This window comes from Lontra canadensis, unplaced genomic scaffold (genome assembly GCF_010015895.1).
Source record: "Lontra canadensis isolate GAN:19392208 unplaced genomic scaffold, GSC_riverotter_1.0 scaffold73, whole genome shotgun sequence".
Lineage (NCBI taxonomy): Eukaryota > Metazoa > Chordata > Mammalia > Carnivora > Mustelidae > Lontra > Lontra canadensis.
Window position 1 is genome coordinate 6,794,088 of NW_022631067.1, and position 24,114 is coordinate 6,818,201.

The following is a 24,114-nucleotide window of genomic DNA, read 5'->3' on the forward strand; positions in this document are numbered from 1 at the left end:
AAATAACTGGGGTACATTCTAGACTGGCTATGGTAAAGCAAAACACAAATAATGGACTGGAAAATAGAAGTAAGGGATTTATATAAAAATCGGTACAGAGAGTCAAAAAGACAAAAATGTTAAGAAATACTATAAACATGTGGGATAAAAAATGAATCTCCATCATGTCTGCTGTGTATAATAGTGATTTCAGGAGAAACAGACAATTTTCTGGAATGTGAAAAATAATAGTTTACTATTGTAAGTGACTGTGATTGCCATGGAAGATAAAAGAAAGAAACTCCTATTTAGGTATATGGTAATAATACTAAAGAATACCTAGTATAAAGTGGTATTTTTAAAGTTACAAGATATAGATGATCTATAGCTGAAGAAAATTGGACTAATGGTAAAAACACGAAGCTAAAAGAAAATAGCATTATTCACAATAGGCAAAAAGGTGGAAGCAAGACAAACGTTCATCAAGAGATGAAGAGATGAAAAAACGTGGTATGTACTTACTGTGGAAAATTATTCATCCTTAAAAAGGAAGAGAATCTTGTCATATGCAACAATATGAATGAAGCTTGAATACATTCTGGCAAATGAGCTAAACCAGACATAAAAAGGCAAATACTTCAAATATATGAATACTCTAAATTAGTCTGATGAATAGAAACAGAAATTAGAGCAATGGTCATCAGGGGTGGGGTCTACGTATAGACATGAATTTTGAGATTGACAAAATGAAAAGGTTATGAGAGCTATTTAACTTCTGAACCTTACACTTAAAAATAGATAAGATGGTAAATTTTATGTTATGTGTTTTATACCACAAGAAAACAAAAACTTAAAGGCAATGACTAATAACTTCAAAGTAATCACAAAACGAAAACTGTTAACTGGTAATTTAAACTCTGCTAAAGGGACCAAGACTGATAATGGATTAAAAACTGTTTGAATGGCAGTGTGCTTTAATTTTTTTTTATTCAAATGATTGTTTTAAGATATTACCTACTTAGACAGAAGCGAGTAGCTCAGATGCAGAAAGTGGACTGAAATGATGACACCACCAAGCGAGAGTAAACTCAAGGAAAGTGAAACTTCTGGAGAATTGGGCAAACATTGATGTCACCAGAGATGAAGTGGCAATAAATCTGAAACCAAAGCTAGGTTCTTGTCTGTTTGTTTGTTTAGTGTCTAACGAGATATGTCAACCTTGGCCAGACAGGCAGCTGGGAGGCGGAATGAGCCCACAGACAAGTGCACCAAAGTGGATATGTATTCCAGAATGCCTAATGAAAGGAGCAAGAGGCGTAATGATGTGGAGTACGCGATAATTTGTTGTATGAAATGTGAGGACCTTCTGTTAGAGGATCCTCGTTAGCAATTGTGTTAAGGAAGGACGCCAAATTGAAAATAACAAACTTTTTGGGAAAGGATAGAATCAGAATAAACAAGAAAGAGGTAAAAATGGAAATTTAACTGTATCTACATTTTCTTTTCAATAAGAATATGCTCACACTAATATGACCAAATTAAAATATTCGATGAAAAGTGAGTATAAAGGTATTCATTTTTATCTTTCTTTGCTAGTTTTAAAAATACTTAAGCTCAACAACATGTTAATACAAAAAATAACTAGAAAAAAATACAGTATACCCCTGCAAAAACAAACTCAAATTCATTTTTAATTCCTCATCATTCCAAATCAGTGTAGCCCCTCATGAGGCGATCACAGTGGTATGACCTGTGCTTAGTGACAGATTTCACTGACTGTGGAAAAACTTCAAGGGTTAACATCTCACAAGTTTAAAACTGTTTCAGAACAGTTTTTTTATTGTTCATTTTTATAATAACACACATTTTTGAAGTAGAACTTCCTGCATTGACATTATTCAACATAGCACCAGACCCAAGTTCAGAGTCTTCATTATCAACATAATATGTAGCCTTCCAGAGTGCCTGTGAGCTCACCTGCACACCAGGCTCCCAGAGTTTCATATGTTTATTTCAGCACTGCACTTTCCCTGAAATTTCCCATAAATCTGAACAACACTGGGGCATTGCTTTATAACATCTGGTTCTTAGTGGAAGGTTATGGTGTGAAGTGATACCCAGAGATTTAGGGAGGAGACTCAGTATAAACGGACCCCTCATTTATGAATTTTCAATGCAAACAAAACAGAACCGAGACATAACCATCGTCTTTGTGCCCTCACTATGAAGAAAATACCTGCGATAAGAAAAGTTCAGCACAATATTTTTAATTAATTTCAATCAAAGGAATATTTTTAAGGCTGATACTTTCTTAGATTCTGTGGGAAACAGCAGATGTTCAGAGGTAAGTCATAGACCTCAAGAACTCGATGTTTTAAGAGGGACACAGGGCACATATAAATAAAATATGATAGACAATTCTTGGGGCATGAAGTTTCATACAAAGTTATACACACAGAAAAATTAGATAGGCCTGCTGGGAGTCATAGATGTCAATCTGGGCATTGATGGATGAATCAAAAATTCATTTAGACATGTTTAAAATGTTGTTTTCTAATGATAAATGTAATATGCATTCATTTGGGAGGAGGGTCCTTCAGAAGACCACAAAGGAGGGGATTTCTTATTGTATATGATACGCCTGTGGATTTCAAGAGCTAGGCCCTTTATCCCATGAGGGTTCCTGCTGGCATAAGTACAACTCCTTGCTCCCCACTGAGCAAGGAGTCCAGGTTCCCACAGAAATAATCCAGCTGACGGAAACTGGGAGTCTCTGTTTGTCCCCAGAGCAAGTGTATACAGGGAGATGTCACTTTTCCTCCAAAGTAGAAATAGGTTCCAGGCTTCCACTTTTATGGGTGAGAACATTTGGAATAGCAGTTAGAACGCAAACTGAAAAGTGTTGAAACAGGAACAAACACGGCGTGTGTGGATTAGGGTGGAAGACTAGAGTGGCTTGATGTTTCCAGACACCTGGTAGCTGAAGTGGTATGGGAGGTTTTATGGTTTATAGAAATTGTTTTGGAAGTGCTTGTAGGTTTAAAACTATAGCAACTTTAACATATTCTATTGCTCACTTAAATTAAACATACGTCGAACCCTTTAATAGTGAATAGTGGTCATTAAAAAAATAAAAAGGCAACCCAAATATTCTCTTTTTTGTTTGTCAGCCCTTTTCTAGGTATTGCTTGCATACTAGTCTCCTGGGTTTTTGCCTTTTTTCCACAGAAGCCATTGCTGTGGCCATCCTCCATGCCGGTTCTGGAGTTAGGAAAGATGACTGCACAAAGTCTTCTCCGGCAGAGAGCTTGACGTCTCCTGCCCAATCTCCCTGTCCTGTCCTGCTCTGGATTCACCGAATCTTCTGTTGGATGCTTCTCAATGCCTCCCAAGGGATACACCTTTGGGTCGTTTTTAATCCATCACAGTATTAGTTTAAAGTGGCTTCTGAGATCATGCAAGAAAGAAAGCATTCAGGCTTCTGAAGATTGGGGCTTGTCCAGCTCAGCCTTTTGTCTCCTGTGGTCTGATGCTCACAGTCAGAATTCCAGAAGCAAGTCTCCACTTACCTCCTACAGTCTGCATCAGAGCTTCAAATTCTGTGATTTGGGGTTTAACAATTTCTCTATCTGGTAATGCTTCATTTTGCCCATTCCCTCTGACCAGGATCATTATAATAGCTTTACTCTGCTGCAGTGAAAAGCAAATATTAAATGTTCTCAGACACTTTTCAAACATCATTAATTATTTGTTTGTTTATTTAAAAGACTTTATTTATTCATTTGACAGAGAGAGGACACGCAAACAGGGGGAGGGGCAGGCAGAAGGAGAGGGAGAAGCAGGTTCCTGGTAGAACGGGGAGCGGGACCTAGGGGTTGATCCCATGATCTGGGATCATGACCTGAGCCCAAGGCAGATGTTTAACCAACTAAGCCACACAGGTGCCCCTCAAACTATACGTAAATAAGGAAGTTTAGAAGTTCTGCTTGTATACTATGATAACTTTTCTGTAACCCACACATAAATACATAAATATATTCCTTAATATTATGTATAAATTTAATTCCCATGTAATGATTTATTGTTGAAAATAGAAACACACTGGATAGAAATTTCCCATGTTGCCAAGTTTAATTCATTATAAAAGAAATCCTGGTCTCCATGTTTATTATTGTTATTATTTAATTAAATCTGAATTTTTATAAAAGTTGATGGCTTTAAGTGAGCGATCCATATACATGTCAGTCATGTGTTTCTAATGTGTTTTAATCTTAAGGTTTCTCAGTAGACTTGAAACTGTTCCTACATCTGTTATGAACTAAGGATTAAGTTGATTATTTGAATATCTAGCTTGTGAAGAAAAAGAAGGGCTTTTCTCTTTATTATAGATAAGAGAATACAATTTATCACTTAGCTTTCATGATAGGATATTGGAAATAGTATCCCTAATGATTCCATTATCTATTGTCTCATGTGCAAAATAGGATAACACATGGAATTTCCTCTAAAAGTCATTATTAAGAAAATAGAAGAGTCACAAGGAACTTATTATTGTAGGTGACTTTGTCAATATTGATATCAATCATTCTAAACTTTGTACTTCCTTCTGTGTTGAAGCATTAAATTATATATCATGTGTTAAATTTATGAGTGGGATATCTATTCATGGGTCAACCAGACAGTGATTCAGTGTTTTCCATATGACACTCACATCTGATAGATCCTCAACAGTATAATCATTTAATAAGAATTGCCTGAGAAAGAGGAGTAAGGACAACAATGTATACACACACCTAAAAACATTGTTGCTCTATGTTTATGTATGTATATATATATATATAAAACTAGAAATATATGCAGGTAAAGTATTAAAGTATACTGTGCATTATCATATAAATATAAATATATATATATACATATTTCTTCACTCCTATTTTCTCATAGCATTTATCAGTTTGCAATTAGTACAGTAATTTGTGCAATTACTTGCATTTTGACTGCTTATGAAAGTGGTATTAACATAAAAAACAAACGAGATCAGCTTTGAAAATTGCCTGAGCAGACAAATCACTTTAGTTGTACAAGCAAAACTTAATTTAAGTAATTTTGCAAGGCTAAGTTGACCTGGGTCATTTCTTGTTTATGTTTTTGCAAGTCAGAAGCAAAACTTGAACTTGAACTTGAACTGTTTCCCAAGGTTGATATGACTGACTGGATTCTCTATCACTTCAGAAAATTCTAATTCTAGGGGCACCTGGGGTGGCTCAGTCGGTTAAGTATCTGACTGACTTAGGCTCTGGTCATGATCTCGGAGTCCTGGGATAGTCCCACATCGGGCTCCTGTTCAGTGGGGAGTCAGCTTCTCCCTCTGCTCCTCCTTTTGCTTGTGCTCTTTGTCTTTCTCTCAAATAAAAAATTAAAATCTTCCAAAAGATTCTAATTCTATAATCTTTTACTGTGAAGAACACACAGCACTGATTCTCACCCTAGAAGCTGCTTTATAACAATATACCCCTGAGCCTCATTCCGTGTTTCGGTATGAGTGCTCCCGGTTTGCAAAATGTCGTGTGTGTGTGTGTGTGTGTGTGTGTACAATAAACTTTTACTAATTATTGCTTTGGTGGTTCATTGATTTTAATTCTGTTACTTCTGAAATTTTGGCAATGTGCACTAAGTTAGCTGGCTTCAGGAGAACATCAAGATGCAGGGTCTGCTGAATGCAGAAAGCAAGTAAAACAGAGTAAATCCCAAAGATTCACCTTGTATGTCAATAGCCAGAGTGATGATCTGTGTCTGCAGGGAGTTCAGTGGTATCGATAAGATATTGGGAGGGAACTTTTAGGAAGGGAGAAGAGAGGGCACATCTAAGGATGTCCTCTACCCAGAGACCAAAGTGTCCTTTGAAAGTACACAGCAATTCTAAAAGCATTCTAATTTTACAGGAAATGTCAAAACAGGTTCAGTATATATTATGTAGTTGTTTAAGCACTAAGTAGGCACACGCAAAGCAAATTTCCCAAATGTTTTCTGTTACTATTGCATTAGAATAAGAATCTTTCTTGGACTTTACTCAGTGTCAAATAATCACTGTTACAGCTACAATGAAATTAATTTTCTCTCAGAAATTATTCTGCTTAATAAATACATTTGAAGGTATTATAGATTATTTTCGTTTTCATCTGCATGTAAATTTTGGGACATAGATGACAAATGTTTCCAGGAAACCTATTAAGTGGAAATTAAGTCAAAAGTCCTAGTGGAACTAATTTTTTTTTCTCATTTACCTTTGGATGAATTATTTCTTTAAAAACAAACAGACCAAAAAAACCCAGTAAAATCTCTAAGAAAAGGTATGTTTTATTTATTTCTCTTACTTAAGTCTCATTTCCTGGAGACTATAATCTAGGAAAGTTACTTTGAATCAATAACAATGTAGATAGCATTTCCCAACATTTTAAGGCTTTATAATCATCTCAAAGTGAAACCTATTTAAAAAAAAAGTGATTAGGGTTTTAATCAACTAGTGCAGATCTACATAGTGTCACAAATTATATGGTTCAGAAGTTGGATTTTAACTACTTCCTTCAACAGGAAATCATTGTTAGTTATTATTTAACAATTCTATTTGTCACTGGCCATGGAAGTCTTTATCAGTTAGCTAAAATAGCATTCATTTTATATGTAAAGTTATTTAAAAATACCCCAATACATACTTTTCTTTTTCTAAATTAGCTACTAGAAGGAAGAAAATAGCTCACTGTATACTACAGTATATCACACTTCCCTGATTATATATACATACCAGCACACAAAAGAACACACCCATATCATCCAAATGAGAGAGAGATAGAGACGGAGGGACAGAGAGAGAGAGAGAGAAAGAGAGGGAGGGATTTTCAGATTCCTTTGTAGCACTTTGGTACTAAATATTCAATCTATTTCATATACATATTATTTACTAAGTATGATTTTCTTCATACTTCTTCAGACGAGTAAATTAGAATTCTTTCTCATTTTTCCTTACTTCATAAACTCTAGCATTGTGTACATTTCTCTTTTTAGTCACTGGAATAAGGAATTTCAGTATCAGTCTTAATTTGGATAGGTTCAACTTAGTTCTTTTGGGAATTCTGACATTTTTGGTGATTAAAATACATTATTACAATTATCTAGGGACTTTCTCTTCAACAAGGTGGCAGAGAGGTTTGTCAGTGGCGGCTTTGAAGCAGACACAGGGACACAGATCTTTGTGAAGACCCGGAGCGCCAAGACCATCACCCTCGAGGTCGAGCTCAGTGACACCACAGAAAATGCCAAGGGCAAAACCCAAGACAAGGAGGGCATCCAGGCTGACCAGCAGCGTCGGATTTTTGTGGGCAAACAGCTGGAGGATGGTGGTGTTCTCTCCTACTAGAATATCCCAGAGAGGGTTCACCCTGCACAGGGTGCTTCTCCTGCAAGGTAAGATCATCACTGTGCCTTCCCTCCACCAGCTGGCCCTGAAATACAACTGTGGCCAGATGATCTGTCACAACTGTTATGCTCAACTGCTCCCCTGCTCTGTCAACTGTCACTGGAGTTTGGTCTCACTAGCAACCTGTGCCCCAAGACGGAGGTTAAATAAGTCTCTCTATCTGCTCTTTCCTTGCCTTCAGGACAGCCTCCTGCCAGAGCCCCAGGGCCTTGGAACCTCAATAAAGTTTCCCTTCCCTTGGCTGGAACAGTAAAAACAAACAAAAATTTATATATCTATAAATACAGGTATTAGATAGGTAGATAGTTACTGTTTTATCTCAATAGAATTGAAGAAGGTGCTGTGCTTAGATAATGGACATGCCATTTTCAGGAGAAGGCAGAAAGCTTAGTCAGTGTTTCACATATAGTAGATACCGATCTGTGGGTGAATGCGTGGTTATGCTTAGGTCCAGCATTTCACTAAGCAAACCACCTGTTTCATAGTCTCTGATCTGACTTTCCTCTAAAGTTGTCCAATGTCTCTGTGCATATTTGTCTTGTTCCCTTATCCTTATAGCTAATTTCTTATATTTTCAGGGTAAAATCAAATGCTGCTGTGCTGAGAAATCATCTGTTATCCACACCCAATACATGTTGGTATTGCAAGAAATCTTTACCCACATCTCTATGCACAGAACAAAAATGTCTCTGCTTACTGCCCCTACCTGCCCTTAGGCTGATGATCCCAGTCAATGCAATATGGAAAAGAATCAAAAGGCATAAATACTGAAAGAAAAGAAGAACAATCTTCATCTGTAGGTAATGTGATTATTTATGTAAAATCCTTTGGAATCCATAGAAATTCTAGAACTATAAGTGAATGTAACAAGATAACTGAAAGCGAGATTGATACATAATCAATTAAATTTTTATGGACAAGCAGCAAACAATTAGAAAATTAAACTTTAAAAATATTCTATTTAAAACATTAAAACCATGAAATTTATAGGTATACCTATATATAATAATAACAACAGATGTGCATTAAAATCTTTCTGAAAATAATCATAGAAGACTTAACTAATGGAGAAGCTCACTAAATCACTAAGTTCATGGATTAGAAAATTCAATATTATTTGAAATGTCAGTTCCATCCACATTTATCTAATTTACAAATTTAATTTTTCTCTCACCTAATTAGAGTTATAATAGCTTATGATTTTTTTTTTTGCTGATTTGGTGATTATAAATTTTATGTGAAAATGCAAAATAACTAGAATAGCCAACATAATCCTGGAAAAGAACAAAACTGGATAACTTGTACCTCCTCATTTCAAGTCTTAGTGTACATTCACAATAATCAACATAGTATCAATTTGACATATGAATAAACAAAGAGATTTGTGTAACAAAGTTACAGAATAGCAAACCTTGAAATAGAATAGCATGTATTTGTCAGTTCCTTTTTACAGAGACAATAAGGCAATTTGATGGAAAATGGAAGATATTTTCAATGAATCATGCTTGAATTGGACTAATTTATGGGAAAGACATTAACTGGGGTCCTGATTCATACCAGTAATTTATAAAGACTTCTACATAATGACTGAGAGGATCTAGAGCAGGAATGGAAGGTTGACTGAATGTTCAAAAATGAATTAATGCAAGGAGAAAATTCACACAACTATTTCTATAAATGCGGGAAAAGCATCTGAGAAAATTTGACACTCACATGTAATTAAAAACTCTAACAAACTGAGAATGTGAGAAGAATGCCTGAATATTATAAAATATATGTTATTTTAAATCAGTTGCAGACATAGAAAATAAAACTAGCCATCTTCTGTAAGAAAGCATTGCAGAATATTTTAGTGACCTTGCTAGATAAAACTCATATTGTGATCATATCTGAGAGATTTATACCTCAGGGCTTTTTGTTGTTGTTATTTCTATTGTCATCCTTATTTATTTTGAATCTAATCATTCACTGGTGATATATGAAAAAAAATGGATATTTTGTGTTAATCTTGTTTCCTGCAACCCTGGTATATTTGCTAACCAATTTCATCCGTCATTTAAAAAAAAAGTATTATTATTATTTCTTTTGGAGTTTTCTGCATAGATAATCATGACATCTGCTGATCTGTTTGGCTTTATTGCCTTGTATTGTTTCATTGAACAGCATGACTTCCAGTTGGATGTGAAAGCAAAGTGGTGAGGTTGTGTCCTTGCCTTGTTCCCCATCATAGGGAGAAAACATTTGTTTTTTTTGCCGCTTAGTAAGATGTTAGCTGTAACTTTGTGTACGTGTGTTTTATCAAGTTGAGGAAGTTCTGCTCTATTTCTAGTTTGCTAAGAGTATTTATCATGAATGAGTATTCAAATTTGTCAAATTTTTTCAACTTCTATGATATACTCATATGAGTTTTCTTTTTTATATTGTGGATGTAGTAAGTTAAACTGATTGATTCTCAAATAGTAAGCCAGCTTTATATATGTGTCATATGTCTTACTTGGAATTAATGTTTGATGTTTTTTATATATTGCTGAATTCAATTTTCTAATACTTTGTAGAGGATTTTTGCATCTGTGTTCATGAAAGCTGTAATGGAAAAAGCAAATGACATCTTAAAGTAGATGATTAATATAAGGAGAGATGGAAGTGCTAAGAAATAATCAAAAGAAAATGCATAAGTGAAAAAAATAAAGAATTTTGACATGAAGAATGCTTTTGTGGGCTCATCAGTAAACTGGACACAGCCAATGAAATCATCAGTGAGGGTGAAGGTATGTCGTTGGTTATTTTAAATTCATGGTCTGATAATATCAACATCTGTGTCATATTTGAGACTGGTTATGTTTTTTGCTCTGTCTCTTCATGCTGTTTTCCTTTGTCTTTGTAATTTTTGTTGAAAATGGCCATCCTCTGTCAGTGAATAGGTGCTGAGGTAGTTAAGACCCTTAGTATGAGGTTTTACATTAATTTGGCTAGGAGTCTGACTGTGTTTAATATTTGTTTTAGTTATTGGTTCTAGACTTTTCAAATTTCCCTATAACTCCTTTCCCTTTTCCTTTATTTTTCTGGACTTTCCTAAAAACCTTCTTTAGATAATGTCTCTGTATCCCAGCCCTTCAACTCTAATCTAATGTTTTACATGGGAGTCCTGGTGGTTAGGCAGTAAGGTTGGGAGAGAAATTTTTCTATAATCTTAGGATTAAATCCTAGTCTTTTAGTGGCACTAAGTCCCTGGGCTTGACCTCCCTAGGTATTTTTTAGCTCTTTGCTTTCCTTTACTTTCTTCTGCTTTGCTTTGCTTTGTTTTTCATCATGCAGATAGGCTAGAGGGTGCTGCCGTTGGGGTATTTCTTCCCCTGTTGGTATGAGATGCAGGTGAATTCCTTTCCCTTGCAGAGTCATCCTCCATTATAGAGGATGTGCCAAGATCAATTAAGGGCTACCAAAATCCAAATCAAGTACATCCTCAAAAGATTCTCTACTGTTTTCCCAGATTCTGATTCTAAGGAAGCAGAAGTCCTAAGTCCTTTTCCACAAGTTGCCTCCTAGTCTTTGCATTAACCTAAAGGTTGGATAATAGCCTCCTAATAGATGTTATAAATTTGAATTTTTAACTCATATTTAAATGCACTCAGGAATACACTATAGATTTTTTTTTTAGAGTAACCTCATATCATAAATTCTGAGTCAAGATATGATGATCATTTTGAAAGCAAACCCAATAGATTATACACTCTTGCCTCGATACACAGTTATCAACATCTCCAGTGAGGTATGGTAAAATGCCCTCACAGTCACTTATTTAAGTGTGAGACAATTTGTGCAGTAAAATAATTTCTATCTTTTCCAAAATAGATTTGGTTGATGCTCAAATTTATTTGTGGGTGACATTGTTATATAATGCAGAATGCTGCATTTTAAGTCACAAAGCTGTGAATATTGAAATACATGTAAATAATGCTGTATATAACATTCTTAACAAATGCATCAAAAGTACACTAATTATACTAAATAAATAGCACTGATGGCAACAATGTATAAATGCAGGGCTTGTTAGGGTAAGGAAATAAAAAAGCATCCAACCCTATAACTGAACCCTGCTGTTTCCTGGGATAGCACCCCATATGGTCCTCAGTCTAAAAGCACCACAACATAAGGCAGTATTATATGCCCTAGAGCATTCTTAGCAAATAGATTATAATAGTGTGGTACGGAAAATATGGAAATAATTCTTTCCTTTTATTTTTGAGCCAGGCAAACCTAGACAGATATGGCAAATAATTTTCTAGGAAGTTTTATAGAGAAGAGTTTTGTAGAACTCCCCTTTATGAAGTTTAGTTAAGACCTCCCCTTTTCGTTCTATAAATCAATGGCAAAATGCAAAATAAAGGACATCCTTCACCCTGAGACATTTATATCTTACTCTTTTGAGGACAGGCATATCTTGGTACAAAACTTTATTATAAAAAAACAAAAACAAAACAAAACTCTAGTACAATATGGAGAACAAAGACAAGGCTTTGGTTGATGTAACAATATGTAAACTCTCTAAACAAATTGATACATTAAATATTTCCTTGCCTAGTTGCCCAAAAGTGAAAATTAAGATGGATAGTATTGAAACCCTTTTAACAACAGATTTGTGCCAACATGTAATATAGTAGCAAAGTCAGATCTGTGAGATAGGAAGCCTTCATTTTTTTGTTTTTTATTTAACCAGTGATAGAACTGTTAATGCTTTAGTGTTATTTTGTGTTATGTATAATTTATAACTTTCATGGAAAAATGCATTAATCTGGACCTCTTAATTAGATCACTTCCAAACCAAAAAGCCTGAAAATATTGCATTTTATTTTTACTTTACTTACCAAATGAAATTATGTAATATGCAGTTACATACTGGATATCCTTTAGAACACCCATTGGAACACAAGGAGGGATTATCTTTAGAAAGGTACTTAGATTCACGGTAGCTCAATATTCTCATTATTCATGTTAACAGCAACAAAAATTCTGAATGCATTATCATAGTTTATTACACTTGATTAAAACATTTCCTCACACTTTTTGCTTCTTACACAAAATGTGTGTGTGCCCTCATGTATGTGTTTAAAGCAGAAATATAAGTTTTATAATGAGAGTTAACAGATTAAATCACAAATGCCTTTCAAATTTTCAAGTTACAACTTGGGAAGCATTAATTTTATGGGATTTTATATTTGATGAGAATCCCATTTTGTCACGAATTCTACATTAATCTTTTATGAGAAGTCAACAGTAGATAACATAGAGATAATTATTTATGGTAAGCTAAAATGACACCAAAACACTCCAACATTAATTCACTTCATTGTAAATTACAAACTCGGATTCTAATAGAATTAACTGAAGACCAAGTAAAATAAGATAATTTATTATATAATCCTATAAGTCTATACAGAGGATAATGAGGAGATATGTACTACATTACAATCAGGAATTTGATTGTTATTCATAATCACTAAATCTTTGATCTTGTTATATTCATGTGAAATAGATGGGGAAGTAGAAAATATGTTCTTTCAATAGGTGAAAAATGAAGGTAAGTCAAAAGAATAAGATAGTATTCAAAATTATTCAGTCAAGTAAAGGAATAGTAGTCAAAACATAGGCAGAAATTTGGATTCCAACATTAAGTTTTCAGAAAAATACTTATGTGCCATAAGCTAATGGCTAAATGTATGCCTTTAATTTATTAGAGGCCTTCCTTATGCCATGAGACAGAAATAAATTACCGGAAAGAGTGCCTGCGTTTTGTCTTCTCTGTTTCCCCATGCAGATGATAGTCATATAGAAATAACCTCAACAGGGGAAAAATGGTAAACTGAGATGCTTATTTGAAATTGATAATTTTCTATAAATAAGAATAATGCAAACTTCAGCTTTCTGAGTATTTTTAGATAATTACTCCAGTTTTATTAGCAGATCCACATCACGCCAACTATAACCTGTTCTCAGTACTTCATGTTCTCTGTGAATAATAATAATAAAATGTCACTCATTTCAATGGACCTTCTTCATCGTACTAGGAAGAAGACAGAGGTAGGATTAATCACATTAGTCCAGAGCAAAATAAGATTTAGAACGTTTAGGGAAATCGATCATTCACTGAATGACTATGTGTGCCAGCAGTTACGGTATATTACATACACCTGATCTCTGTTAAATCTTTCCCAAAGGCCTGTGAGGTCCTGTATGATTTCTATTTTGGAGATAGGGAAAATGAATCACAGCAATTTGGATTAAGTTCCTAAATTACAGAACTAGAGAGAGGATCTGTCCAGCGGCAAATGCAGTTCTCTTTCTCCTACAAGTGTCTTGAAACCTGGCCCCTGGATTGGAAAACTTCCCCAGGCTCTGGATGACCTAAGGCAGCCTGACTCTCGAGCTCTGGTCTCAGCAAGATGTACTTTTCTCTCACATGTTGTTACTTGCAGGCGTTCTATGTTTTACAAAGAGAACCAAATCCCATAGAACATCCAATAGCAAGAGTAAACTGTAATGGAAACTACAGATTTTGGTTGATGGTGGTGAGTGGGCAATGTAGGTTCATCCAGCAGAGGGAAGGTCCCATTCCAGTGCACGAGCTCTGTGGGAGGTGTTGTGCATATGTGAGGCGGGAGGTACGTGGGAAATCTCTGTACTTTCTACTCAAGTTTAACCATGAACTGAAAACTGTTCAAAAAATAGTCTGTATTTCAAAAGCTCTCAAGTGGTTTTAAAACACCCATCCTTAAAAATGCCTCCTCCTCAGGCCATCTGGATGGCTCAGTCAATTAAGCATCTGCCTGTGGTTCAGGTCATGATCCCAGGGTCTTGGGATCCAGCCCTGGCTCAGGCTCCCTGCCTAGCAGAGAGCCTTCTTCTCCCCCTGTTCCCCCTCTCCTTCTTCTCTCTCTCTCTTTTTCATCCTCGATCAAATAAATAAACAAACAAATAAAATCTTTTCAAAAAATGCACCCTCCTTGGACAATGACATGCAAGACCTCACCATATTCGAGAAAGTGAGAGCTGAAGCCCGTTCTGGACTTCTCCCCATCCTATCGGTGTCCAACTAAGAAATCACATCTTCAGAACACTGACTCTACCCCCCGTTTGGTTTCTTGTCTGTTGTCATTATTTACACCACAGAATGATAACACAAACAAATACATTTCATATTTTTCTCAGTATTTCAAACACTTTACCTACAGGAAGCATCTATTTTACAATTTTAAACCTCTTCCTCCAAGTTTAGTTGAAGATGAGGACCCCATTCTTTTTTTATACATGAGAGTCATTTTAAAATTTGCCATCCTGATCAGTGTCACTTTCCTTAACTTGACCTCATAGATTCTGTTTTTCTGTGTTTTAATGATTTTTGCTGCTGTGCTATGTGGCTTTACTGAAGTCTTCACAATCCTCTTAAATGTTGGAGCACAGGGTGGTACCAACACTCTAATAAGCAGCAGTGCATAAGAAGTGAGCAGATTGTTTCTTACCTTTTCAGACTTTCAATATTTCAACAGAAGCACTTAAGAGCAGAAATTCTCGGACTCTACATAGCAATCATAGATTTCCCCCAGACCCTCTGTTCTTCTCTATTCTATACCTAGGCAGAAGTTTGTATATATGTGTTTCATTTGGAACCTTTAAAAACTACTTCAATGTCATGTGTGCAGACTTAATTTAATTTTATTAGAAGAGAGCCTCATACAGTAGGAATGCTACAGACTTTGAAATCAGAGAAAGCAGGGATGGATCCTGTCCCCATCATTTAGTTCCAATTTATTGTAACTCCCCAGCTTCAGCTCCATCATTTCAAAAGTTGTTCATAGAGTCCAAGAATTTTTTTTTTCCTTGAGAAAGCTGTCATATATCTTGGTCACAATTAAACATACATTTACTCTCTAAAGTGCATCAGCCATGATATTTGCCTCTGTGAAACAGTTCTAATAAAGATGACTTGTCCCTCATCCCCTGGCCTCTCTCCACTCAAAAAGATCACAACACAGAATATTTTTAGAGAAACTGGAATCATAATATTGGGATTCACATCTTAGATAAAACTCATAGTAACTTAAATAACTGAGTCAATTAATCATTAGCGTTTCAATGTCCTCAATGTACCATAATTCTAATGATTTACATCTTTTAAAGTAGCTTTGATAATTAACTGAAATAAAATGTGAAAACTATTTATATAAGTTGTCAGAGAAGCAGAAGTTACAAAAATTGCATATTTGAAATTAGATAGATTGGGGTAAAAGATAAAGCTATACAAATGGTTTCTAAATTTTCATGCCAATCTGAATATATGAACATTTGCATAATTATGTGAAGGGCATATATATTTCATGTGGAACTTTAGTGTCTAAGAATATGCCCAGACCAACACACAAATATTTAATATAAATATTAAATCTCATTACGTGCAATTAGCATAGTCTTGAATATTGAAGATTCGATTAAAAAAAAGTGTTCTTTAGTAAATGATACTTTTTTTTTAATGCTGAGTGTGAAAATTTTAGTCTTAGCAGTTCAGAAGACAAAATCACTGTGAACATTTATATTGACAGGTGGTTGTAGCCTGTCATTAAGAATGATCTCTTTGAAATGAAAATGACTCCAAGGATCATGGCTGTTGTGTCAGAAGCAGATAAATAGAGGAGAACTGATGAAATTATTAGCACCTATTGTTACAAAGTCTTTTGCAAACACTAATCTTAATCCTTATTACATCTGCTAACACGATTTTGCTGAGACACTAATGCCTCTTTTGGTCATGGGTAAATCAATGGGTCTTTATGTATATGTTAATATTATATGGGTGATAAATATATTTTAGGAGCCCAAGGTCCATATCAAAACTATACTTGTTAAGAATCACCATCTGAAGAAATGTTATAACCACTGTCAACTATTTGTCAAAAGTTCTCTTACACACTATACCTAATCCAACAACAAATGCTCTTTGGTCCACTTTCAAAATATTGACAACATCTTGACTACCTCTGAAATCTTCCCAGCTACTATCTGGAAAACCACAATTATCTCTCCACTTGGTCATTTCTGTAACCGCTTACTGGTTCCGTGGAGCCAGACTTGTCCCTCCATTAAGCACCAATTCTCCACCAAGCTGACTGACCCTTTGAAAATGTAACTTGGATCATGCCACTCCCCTCTAATGGTTGGTTTGAAATCTCATTCCCACTCAACTGTGAAGTCTTTATGGACCTACAGAACTGAAAGATCTGATCCTGTTCCCCACCTCTGCATCCAACAACTCGTCTTCCTCCCTCCCTCCTTCCATCTATTTCTTTCTGTCTCTATGTCTCTCTGTCTCTGTCTCTCTGTCTCTCTGTCTCTCTGTCTCTGTCTCTCTCTCTCTCTCTCACACACACACACACACACACACACACACACACCATGCCCAGTCACTCAAGTCTCAGGGCTTTATGTGCAAATTACCCTCTGCTCAACTACTTTTCCTGGAAAAAGTACTCACTACCTTAGGTCACTATGGAAGCTTCACCTTATTAGAGAGAACTTTCCCATTTTGGCAATTCCCCCTTACCCCACACTTCAGAACTTTTTTTTTTTTTTAATCCTGCTTTATTTTTCGCTATTGCCCTCAAGTCTACCTGACGTTATACATAACTACACACACAAACACATGAAAATGAGTGTGTCTGTGTGTTTATGAGCATGTATATCCATAAATGCATATGTTAAATTAAATAGCTGTAATATTGGTGCATATTGTTGGTCTTCTCTTGGTTTAGTATTTATAGTATAGGAGATGGCTGATTAGCCTTTAAAAGCAAAGCATCAGATGCAAGACAGGGAACTTTGGAAGAACATGTGTTCAAACAGACACAATTTGTCTCACTGCAACTATTCCCATGTGTCTACGTAAAGATGCTCCAAACTGGAAGAAAATGAAAATGGAAAATTACAGGGGAAATAAAAGGAAGTAGGTAAGAAGGGAACTTGCCCCCACGTACCCTTCTTGGTCCAGTCTCAAATCTAAGGTGTGAGAAGTTATTTATTTGGAACAGCTGTGTATTGAAGGTATCCTACCTAAGCTGTCAGCATGGGGCTGGGGAGTTCTTCTCATTATCTTCACATGCAGGTAGACTTTACTTCTTAGTCTCCCAGAAAACATAAAATGCCAATCACAGGAGTTGGATTAAGCAGGGAAGGGTCCAAAATGGGCAGAGCTTACCTGGCAAAGGTTAAAAGACAATGACCTTAAAGAGTTTTTCTGAATTATTGGAAAAGTGTTCTGCTAGCACGTAAAGTGGGGTTCAAAATAAGAACCAAAGAGTGTCATGGTAAAGTGTCAGGTAAAGTGGGGTTCAAAATAAGAACCAAAGAGTGTCATGGAAAAACAAAAATAAAGAGATATAGTTCTCACACAACTGATGTTGGTGGTCTGGTCATAAGTTCCTAGACTCCTGCTTTAGTCAAGAACATATTTGTACATTCTGGAATTACACTTCAATTTTCTTTTATATGTATTAAAAATATGAAACAGGATACAAAATAAAGAAATGAAATATGTCATAATGAGAAGCACTGTAATAGATTCTTAACTTTTACAGGAGAAAATTCTTTAGTAAAACATATTGAATAATGTTGATTTTGGCCATCAATTTAGCAATGCCATTCTAAGTTCACAGAGAAATGCTGATATGTGTCTCTAAGAACATGTGCCTGTCAGGAAACTGCAAGAAAGAAACTTGTTCTCCTTAGTAGCATGACCCCTATCTCTCTTATCCCAAACTGGGAAAAAAAAAAAAAAAAAAGAGAGAGAGAGAGAGAGATAGAGCTAGTTCATGCAAAAGAAAAAAAGAAAGAAAAAGGTCATTCCTATAGATTTTCTGACATTCATCTACCTCCTGATAACTCAATTAGGTTTTACTCACTCAAGGCTGTAGTCTGTGTTCTTAAACTTCTCTTTATTCCCACTAACTTTGTACAATTTCCAACCACTTGTTCTTCTCATCTTTGTGATACCTCACATTTTTTTTTCTCCTTGCCCTCAGCTCCCCGTTCCCAAGATGACATCATGAACATTCTCATCACCAGAAATTGCGATATCCCTGAAATCACATCCATATCGAGCTTAATCACTATAACCACTCTTTTAAAAATACCTCCGATTCTGTTGTATTCCTCTCCTTCTGTTGTACTTGACCCACCCAGGCCACAATTCTAGAAACCTAGTCAGCTGCAAGTCTTGTCTGAATCTTCCTTATGCATGCCACGGAATATCCCTACAGAAAATCACAGAATTTAGCAACATCATACCGCTTACACATTCATTGCCACCTGCCTGATATGTCTCCAATAACACCTGTCACTTCTATCTTTTGAGGAACTTTGATCTCTGCTTCCTGTAATGTGTGCTATAGACATTTCCTTTATTCACTACAGTGACATATGTTCTTCAAAATATTGCATGGGGCATCATATATAAAACATTTCTCATCGCCTTCTGAATTTAAAATTTCACTAGGCATCCTCTAATTATAGCTGCTAAATCTGGCGACAGTCCCACTACACTCTTAAAAATCTGGCACCCTCTCTGTTTTATTGAACAAAAATAAATGTCCAATGGAAATGCTACTGTCTCCGGACTGCCACCTTTAGCAACCTTCTTCCTTCCCATTTCTAAAAACATTTTAAAAAAATGATTCTGTAATCAAACGGTGATTCCTAACCATGAACACAAGTTCCTGTATCCGTGTTTCTTTGGTGATCCATTCTACACATTAAAACATATTGTATAGGATCATTCCCTCAGTCCAGGCATGATTTATATCTTCTATGATAAAACCATGTCTGATAAAATAGAGACTGCGGAAGATCACACTTCCTCAGTCCTCAGTCTCCTTTAGTAGCAAGGTGCATGTGCCTAGCACTGGCACAGCCCTCCCGGGCCCCGGCTACCCTGCCCTGGGTGTAATTTCTGAGCTCTTCCAGTGTGGACATCAGAATCCTCCTCTGTCTCCAGGATCTCAAGTCTCCCTGTGATTATTCACGCATCAATATGCTGATGATGCCAAGCTTCGGGTCTCCTGAGTTCCGATTTGCTTCCTCAACAAAAATCTACATGTAAATGCTTCATAAATATGAAATGAACAGAAAATGTCAAAATCCAATTCTTTCGCTTTCCCCCAAAGGTGTCTTTCAAAGAACGCTCTCCACTGGAACATAATTGTTATTGATTTCCCCATTAGGTAGCCAATGGCTCCTTACACCCTGTGCTCCCATGTTGGGCTAGGAGGTTTGAGTGGTAGGAGGTTTTGTATAGCCTTTTCCCTCTTCCTTTCCCTGTCTCTTCTTGGCCAGCCTTTTCTTAGGGTCAAGCATTCAGTTCAAGCATTAAGTCCTTAGACCATCCCAGACAACTTCATCTAAAAATCCCTTCTCCTATTTTTTCTCACTACTTCCAATACATATTCCTATAGGTTACCTCTCAGTTTTTTTTTTTTTTTAAAGATTTTATTTATTTATTTGACAGACAGAGATCTACAAGTAGGCAGAGAGGCAGGGAGAGAGAGAGGAGGAAGCAGGCTCCCCGCTGAGCAGAGAGCCCGATGCGGGGCTCGATCCCAGCACCCTGGGATCATGACCCAAGCCGAAGGCAGAGGCTTTAACCCACTGAGCAACCCAGGCGCCCCTACCTCTCAGTTTTTAACTATCTGTCGCCTTCCCTGGGCTACTCTTTCTTTCACTATGGAATTCTTTTTAATGTTTCACACAAGTGGCACCTAACAAGCATGAAATAAATATTTGTTGAATAGTGGAGAAATGCATCAATGAATTATTTGTGAGATTGAGATTTTAAATGTTTTAAGGTATTCTCAAATGTACAGAATTTATGATAGATTATAAAAATATAAAAATACTTAAGACACTAAGTATATATCTTCATGATATATAATACCTTTTACCATTAGGCTAATATATGGCACAAATGTTACCAAATGTTACGTACAGTATTCATTTAGATCCTAAATAATGTAAGTCAATAAACTAAGACAAATAGTTAAAGGGATCTAATGCGGAAAAAAATGAATCTATTAAAGCTATAATTCTGATTTTTTTAATTAAGTTTGGGGTATATTTTATTTTATGTGAAAGTAGATAGTCTAGAAGCCAGTGTTTTACTTCTGAGGCACATTTAGAGCTGGTTTTGCAAAGTTCTCGATAAATTTATCCTGTGATGGCATCAGTTAATATCACCACCATAATTATTTATAGCTTATTAATCATTACTGAACAATTAAAAAGATTTAATAGCTCATTTCTCACTAACTTATCTTTTGCACAAGAACAAGGAAGAGTGTTTTCCCTTATGTAATAACACATTCTAAAACAGCTTCATCAAATTCTAGAATAATAAAAGTAGAAATAGTACATAAATTTTATTTTACTTCCATGAATAAAAAAATAATTACCCTAAGATAGATTTTTTTTTAATTTGTTAGAATGCATCCTCTCCTATTCTTTGATTGTCTTTTTCTCTCTCTCTTCTTTGGCTCTCACTCTTTGGATCCATCAACACTACACACACACGCTGAGACACCTAGCTACTGTCTTCAGAGGGAGAAGTGGCAACCATCTGGTAAAAAAAAAAAAAAAAAATCAGTACTGACAATGGCAAGATGTAATTTACATTGTGTAAGGCCATGTGAATTGTAAAGGATTATGGTAGGCAGTGGCTAATATTTTACATGGAAGGAAACAATACCACTAGTGTGATTTCTAGCCTCAGTGAAGACAGGAGTTGGATTTTCCTGCTACTTTGAAATCTGCCGGAGGTGCTTGCCAGCACTGTCAATGCAGAAAGAGCTCTCTGATCTCGAGCAATGGGACCATTTGATTAAGCTGGGTATAAAGGATATTATATTACTTCCTCATACTTTATGCAAATCATCAGCTTGTTTGCTCTGCTTTCCAGAACAAAGTGAACAGCTCTTCATACTTCAACTGCATCAAGTACCAGTGGACTGTCCCTGAAAGTGCCTTTCTTTTTGATACTTTCAGCTGAATATTGTCTTAAAATTACTCTGTGGCTCTTACCTGAAACTTTGCAATTGTCCAGACCCTTCTTTAGGCTAGAGCTGAGGTCAATCCTCTGTTAGTAGAACCTGATTTCAAACAAGAAAGATAAAGGAAATCATTCAGTTTATGTTACATATATTCATTCATATTTCTTTATTAAATAAACTGTGCTAATTTTACAATTATGTATCATTCTTCCAATATGTATGAACCAAGCAATGTGTAATGTGCAAAAGCTTTAAAGACACAACAAACCCCTTGACCTGGGGAGCCTATAGTCTTACGGCAAAGGTAAGTCCTCAATCCAAAATAAAGTCATATGTAAAAGGAGCCAGATGCTAATGACACTGTGGAGTACAAAATGTCAACCAGTCATAAATCCACTAAATATTCCACCAATATGTACTATTAAGCAGTGGAATTTATGAAAATGGCTGCCCTGCTACAGGAATCTTAGGCTTGATTCAATGTTTTTGATTAACAACCCTGCTGTCATGTAACCCATACTTTGTGTTGTATTTAATATCTTTATGTCAGTGAATATATCACCACTACATATTTAATTTGTGAAGTCTTCATAATCTATGGTGCTTGTTGTATAGCTAGTCTTACATGGAAGTAGGAGTATCACTGTTTTGACAGTATGCTCCAATTCTTTAGGCAAAAAAATAAAATAGAAATTGAGTTGTTTCACCATTGTTTTTTTGTTTGTTTGTTTGTTTGTTTTACCAGAGACAATGTCTCCATTATAATTGCTTCAACTCTGTAGGCAATTGATTCTGCTTTAATAAAAACAAAAAAACAAACAAACAAAAAAACCTCTTTTTTTTGTTGTTGTTTGTTGTTTGTTTTTTCCCCAAAAATCTTCTACAGGGAAATTTTTATGTGTAAAGTGAGAAAATGTCTCTCCTTAAAAAAAAAAAAAAAGGCGGGGGAGGGGACCTGAGTGGCTCAGTGGGTTAAGGCCTCTGCCTTCGGCTCAGGTCTTGATCCCAGGGTCCTGGGATGAAGCCCCAAATCGGGCTCTCTGCTCAGCAGGGAGTCTGCTTCCCTGCCCCCCCACCCCTGCCTGCCTCTCTGCCTAGTTGTGATCTCTATCAACTAAATAAATAAAATCTTAAAAAAAAAAAAATCAAATCAATAGCTTTAAAGCAGCAAAAATTTAAAAAGAAATAAAGAAATTGGATTAACAAAATGTCTCCTAACTCTGTAAATAAAACATTTAAATCTTGGAGAAAAAATTTCTAAACCTGCCCGGAAGGCAGCTCCCTTCACAGAAGATGGAATGAGTTAGGATCTAACGAGGAAATGTTCCCAGGACTGAGGCGAAAGGAGTCTGCAGTCACAGTACAAAAGGTTGCTGGAGTGTACACAGTGATGGGATGATTTTTAAATGACACAGTTTTCTGCACTATCATTTCAGAGATGAATGAAGAAGGAAGCCCAATTTTTAATAAAACTGGAGAAACATTTTGTAAATAAACAAAAATCCTTCCAAAGAACAGAATGCATTAAATGAAAAATACATGCAGAATTATAATTTATCTGAAGTCCTTCCAGTCTAGAAAATCAACTTCCCATTGGGTTATACTGGCTAGGATTGATCAATGACAGGGAAGAGAACTTGAAAGCATGTATTTGCCAGAGTTCCACATCTGAATGATCGGAAGGCAGATAATTTTATCTCTGCGGGTGTTGAACCCTGCCAAACGCAGTAACACAGGCATGGGTTTTCATAAATTCTCCTCTACTCCCGCTTCTCCTCCGTCCTGTGCTTTTGCATCAGTTTCCATAAACATTACTGGATCTCCTGAACTTTAAACATCCTGTTCTTTTTTCCCTAAGTATGTATCCACAGTGTTGAGGGGTATGCTGATTAAAAAGCCATATTATTACGAGCATCAAGGTTGTTGAAGAATTTTTTGCAAGATACGATCCCAGTGCTTTTCATCAGGGGTGATCAGCTTCTGTTTTGTCTATTATGTTCCATTTCTGACGCCATCACTTTGATCCCCTTGACTTTGTGGTTTAACAACTGTACCTCCAGAAAAAATAAAATGCATGTGTGTATATATATATGTGTATAAGTTTGGATTATATGTTATTGAAGTAAAAATGTATGGGAAGCAATTGGCAATTAATAACAAAATATCTAATAACTTTATGATAAATTCCATCTAGCCATCTGATTTTCACAGAATGCTTTTATGCAGTTTGCCAAACGCTTGTATCTTATGTCCACAACCAACCTATGGCTTCACTTCAACCATGGTTTGACAACCTTTTGTGTGACTACACTTTTGAGTCTACTCCACCTTATTTAATTTTTCCTTCATCAATTTCTTGAGCTTGTGTAGTCCAAAAATCCAAAGATGAAGGCTCAAGTTGCCACATTTGCCAATTTCTGTTGAACAACTTCTCCCATCATGGCCAGTTTCATGCTCCCAATGTGATAGCATTGAACACAAAACTGGGCAGTGATATTCAGTAAGTAGTATATCATTTCTTTCTTTTTTTTTTTTTAAAGATTTTATTTATTTATTTATTTGACAGAGAGAGATCATAAG

The 24,114-nt window shown here is 35.8% G+C and overlaps 1 pseudogene; it reads left to right on the forward strand.

Moving 5' to 3' along the window:
• The first annotated feature begins 1,189 nt into the window (after nt 1-1,189).
• Nucleotides 1,190-7,603, forward strand: LOC116881271 (annotated as a pseudogene).
• Nucleotides 7,604-24,114: the final 16,511 nt, after the last annotated feature.